The sequence below is a fragment of the Schistocerca serialis genome, unplaced genomic scaffold (assembly GCF_023864345.2).
Source record: "Schistocerca serialis cubense isolate TAMUIC-IGC-003099 unplaced genomic scaffold, iqSchSeri2.2 HiC_scaffold_1045, whole genome shotgun sequence".
Lineage (NCBI taxonomy): Eukaryota > Metazoa > Arthropoda > Insecta > Orthoptera > Acrididae > Schistocerca > Schistocerca serialis.
In genome coordinates, this window is record NW_026047234.1 from 170,001 (window position 1) to 175,000 (window position 5,000).

General features: G+C 53.2%; 1 non-coding gene across 1 annotated transcript in view; it reads left to right on the plus strand.

The window, feature by feature from the left end:
- The first annotated feature begins 3,601 nt into the window (after positions 1-3,601).
- The window catches only part of LOC126430376 (small subunit ribosomal RNA), a 1,909-nt gene continuing 510 nt past the window's right edge, over positions 3,602-5,000 (plus strand). The window contains exon 1 of the ribosomal RNA XR_007577129.1: positions 3,602-5,000. This exon is cut by the window's right edge and continues 510 nt beyond it. This is a non-coding gene — a ribosomal RNA (small subunit ribosomal RNA).

The following is a 5,000-nucleotide window of genomic DNA, read 5'->3' on the forward strand; positions in this document are numbered from 1 at the left end:
CCATGTTGTGCCGTAACGTAACCCATGTTGTGCCGTAACGTAACCCATGTTGTGCCGTAACGTAACCCATGTTGTGCCGTAACGTAACCCATGTTGTGCCGTAACGTAACCCATGTTGTGCCTTAACCTAACCCATGTTGTGCCTTAACCTAACCCATGTTGTGCCTTAACCTAACCCATGTTGTGCCTTAACCTAACCCATGTTGTGCCTTAACCTAACCCATGTTGTGCCTTAACCTAACCCACGTTGTGCCTTAACCTAACCTACGTTGTGCCTTAACCTAACCCATGTTGTGCCTTAACCTAACCCATGTTGTGCCTTAACCTAACCCATGTTGTGCCTTAACCTAACCCATGTTGTGCCTTAACCTAACCCATGTTGTGCCTTAACCTAACCCATGTTGTGCCTTAACCTAACCCATGTTGTGCCTTAACCTAACCCATGGTGTGCCTTAACCTAACCCATGTTGTGCCTTAACCTAACCCATGTTGTGCCTTAACCTAACCCACGTTGTGCCTTAACCTAACCCACGTTGTGCCTTAACCTAACCCACGTTGTGCCTTAACCTAACCCACGTTGCGCCTTAACCTAACCTACGTTGTGCCTTAACCTAACCCATGTTGTGCCTTAACCTAACCCATGTTGTGCCTTAACCTAACCCATGTTGTGCCTTAACCTAACCCATGTTGTGCCTTAACCTAACCCATGTTGTGCCTTAACCTAACCCATGGTGTGCCTTAACCTAACCCATGGTGTGCCTTAACCTAACCCATGTTGTGCCTTAACCTAACCCATGTTGTGCCTTAACCTAACCCATGTTGTGCCTTAACCTAACCCATGTTGTGCCTTAACCTAACCCATGTTGTGCCTTAACCTAACCCATGTTGTGCCTTAACCTAACCCATGTTGTGCCTTAACCTAACCCATGTTGTGCCTTAACCTAACCCATGTTGTGCCTTAACCTAACCCATGTTGTGCCTTAACCTAACCCATGTTGTGCCTTAACCTAACCCATGTTGTGCCTTAACCTAACCCATGTTGTGCCTTAACCTAACCCATGTTGTGCCTTAACCTAACCCATGTTGTGCCTTAACCTAACCCATGTTGTGCCTTAACCTAACCCATGTTGTGCCTTAACCTAACCCATGTTGTGCCTTAACCTAACCCATGTTGTGCCTTAACCTAACCCATGTTGTGCCTTAACCTAACCCATGTTGTGCCTTAACCTAACCCATGTTGTGCCTTAACCTAACCCATGTTGTGCCTTAACCTAACCCATGTTGTGCCTTAACCTAACCCATGTTGTGCCTTAACCTAACCCATGTTGTGCCTTAACCTAACCCATGTTGTGCCTTAACCTAACCCATGTTGTGCCTTAACCTAACCCATGTTGTGCCTTAACCTAACCCATGTTGTGCCTTAACCTAACCCATGTTGTGCCTTAACCTAACCCATGTTGTGCCTTAACCTAACCCATGTTGTGCCTTAACCTAACCCATGTTGTGCCTTAACCTAACCCATGTTGTGCCTTAACCTAACCCATGTTGTGCCTTAACCTAACCCATGTTGTGCCTTAACCTAACCCATGTTGTGCCTTAACCTAACCCATGTTGTGCCTTAACCTAACCCATGTTGTGCCTTAACCTAACCCATGTTGTGCCTTAACGTAACCCATGTTGTGCCTTAACGTAACCCATGTTGTGCCTTAACCTAACCTATAATGTGCCTTAACCTAACCTAAAGTGCGCCGTAACCTAAACTATATTGCGCCTTAACCTGACGCACGTTGTCGCTGAACCTGCTCTGTAATTGTTATGCAACCCGTTAAAGTAGTGTAGTGTTGCCTAACCGCAACCCTCGCAATATAGTTCGCTACTCGCACTGCCCGGTCCCCTGTGTATCGCGTCATGTTAAACACCTTGCAGGTGTTGCTGACTTTCCACATGCTCCTGCTATACACTGTAGTGTGGATAGCAGCAGGACGTACATGCCCCCCCCCCTTCCCCCCTGCCTTCGCAAGCTGGTCGGTGAGAAGTTTGCATGTTCAATGCCCTTCGCATGCCGACGTACTCAGCCTACGTTGTGGTACGGCCTGTCACCTGTCCGCCGATGTACGCAAAACCCACAAACTGTACTGCACATTGCTCCGTATGTACTGAATGATACATCGTGGCCCATGTGACCGTATGACGACAGCGCCTAGCAACGGCGGACCATACAGTCCAAATATTGTGCATGCAGCTACGTGTCGTCTCCCTATAAGAGCTGGATTGCAGTGTGGTACGCCATACAGACGTGTGGGAGGAACGGACGCCCTGGATGGCGATCAGCATGAGCAGTCTGTTGATGTAGTGGAGCGTGTATTCGGACGTAGTCGTCTCTTCTCACACACCGTGATAGCATGTTGCACCGCGTTCCACATCTGCGACATGCTGCAGAGGCGGGCTGACAGTCGTTCGCGCAATGGACACCGCATACGTACGGGGTCTACCTTCCACGTGTTCTCTAGGCGTGCACATGTTGTTGCGTCTATGTGGGCAGACGTAGTGTGTTGTGACACCTGACACAGGCATGCAATACTCGTTGCAAATGGCGATGGACGTGTACGTTTGCTGGTGACGTTACGCAAATGAACAACCGGTAACCCGTTGTGGTGCGGTTGTTCTCGCTAGAGGTGAATCAGTGTTGGCGACGATCGGTCGAGCTATTAACCGGTTGTTTCAGGGATACCCACCATGCCCACGAACGTGAAAGGGGACCCACCATGCCCACGAACGTGAAAGGGGATCTGGGTGTGAGGCGATACGCGGCGGTGGCTGGGTGGGACCGTCCCCGGCCGGTGAGGGGGGGCCGCCCGGCGTGCTGGCAGCGCGGTGCGTGGGCGCACGCGCTACAGCCGGCTGGTGGGGGCGGCCGGTGGCAGGCGCGCCGGCCGACGGACGCGGCAGGCGGCGCAGCTGCGCGCCGGCGCCCCCTGCTCGCGGCGCCTTGCGGCCAAAGTAGGTCCTCGCGGGCCCGGTGCGAAGCGCGGTGGCCATCTGCAGTGTGCTGGTCCGATTGAGGACTTTGTGCGCTGAGGATGCGCCGCCGCCCGGCGCTCGGCGCCGCGACGCCGTCTGCTGCTCGGTCGCCCCAGCGGTTCTCGCAGGTGGTTTGTATCGCAGCTGTGCGGACGTGTTGGCGCGTGCGCTGTGCTGGGAGAGTTCGCTTCGGCACCCAAGTAGGGCTTTTGTCCTTCTGTGGCGCTGGCGTTGGAGCTGCCGGTCACCGTAGGTGGCGCGTGTTGTCTCCCGCCGGCAATGCCACGACAGCACGCTCCCGGGCCTCTGTCGGCAGCGGCAAGCTCAGTTGGGAGCACGGGTGGTCGCACCTAAAGCGTCTACTCGCCTAACTCCGGGCGATTGCGCCTCTCTCGAACCCGACCAAGTACTTAGGACGGCGCTGCGCGCCGCCGGGACCTGAGAGGGTTTCGAGGTGTGTTGTGCAGGGGAGCTCAGCCTCCTCCTGTTTGCAGAATAATTGAGCGGACGCTTGCGTGTTCGCGCGGGCCCCCGGGACACACTCCCGGGCGGCCGGCTGCTCAGCTCTAGTTGACGCAGCTCCCTGGTTGATCCTGCCAGTAGTCATATGCTTGTCTCAAAGATTAAGCCATGCATGTCTCAGTACAAGCCGCATTAAGGTGAAACCGCGAATGGCTCATTAAATCAGTTATGGTTCCTTAGATCGTACCCACGTTACTTGGATAACTGTGGTAATTCTAGAGCTAATACATGCAAACAGAGTCCCGACCAGAGATGGAAGGGACGCTTTTATTAGATCAAAACCAATCGGTCGGCTCGTCCGGTCCGTTTGCCTTGGTGACTCTGAATAACTTAGGGCTGATCGCACGGTCCTCGTACCGGCGACGCATCTTTCAAATGTCTGCCTTATCAACTGTCGATGGTAGGTTCTGCGCCTACCATGGTTGTAACGGGTAACGGGGAATCAGGGTTCGATTCCGGAGAGGGAGCCTGAGAAACGGCTACCACATCCAAGGAAGGCAGCAGGCGCGCAAATTACCCACTCCCGGCACGGGGAGGTAGTGACGAAAAATAACGATACGGGACTCATCCGAGGCCCCGTAATCGGAATGAGTACACTTTAAATCCTTTAACGAGTATCTATTGGAGGGCAAGTCTGGTGCCAGCAGCCGCGGTAATTCCAGCTCCAATAGCGTATATTAAAGTTGTTGCGGTTAAAAAGCTCGTAGTTGGATTTGTGTCCCACGCTGTTGGTTCACCGCCCGTCGGTGTTTAACTGGCATGTATCGTGGGACGTCCTGCCGGTGGGGCGAGCCGAAGGCGTGCGACCGCCTCGTGCGTGCTCGTGCGTCCCGAGGCGGACCCCGTTGAAATCCTACCAGGGTGCTCTTTATTGAGTGTCTCGGTGGGCCGGCACGTTTACTTTGAACAAATTAGAGTGCTTAAAGCAGGCAAGCCCGCCTGAATACTGTGTGCATGGAATAATGGAATAGGACCTCGGTTCTATTTTGTTGGTTTTCGGAACCCGAGGTAATGATTAATAGGGACAGGCGGGGGCATTCGTATTGCGACGTTAGAGGTGAAATTCTTGGATCGTCGCAAGACGAACAGAAGCGAAAGCATTTGCCAAGTATGTTTTCATTAATCAAGAACGAAAGTTAGAGGTTCGAAGGCGATCAGATACCGCCCTAGTTCTAACCATAAACGATGCCAGCCAGCGATCCGCCGCAGTTCCTCCGATGACTCGGCGGGCAGCCTCCGGGAAACCAAAGCTTTTGGGTTCCGGGGGAAGTATGGTTGCAAAGCTGAAACTTAAAGGAATTGACGGAAGGGCACCACCAGGAGTGGAGCCTGCGGCTTAATTTGACTCAACACGGGAAACCTCACCAGGCCCGGACACCGGAAGGATTGACAGATTGATAGCTCTTTCTTGATTCGGTGGGTGGTGGTGCATGGCCGTTCTTAGTTGGTGGAGCGAT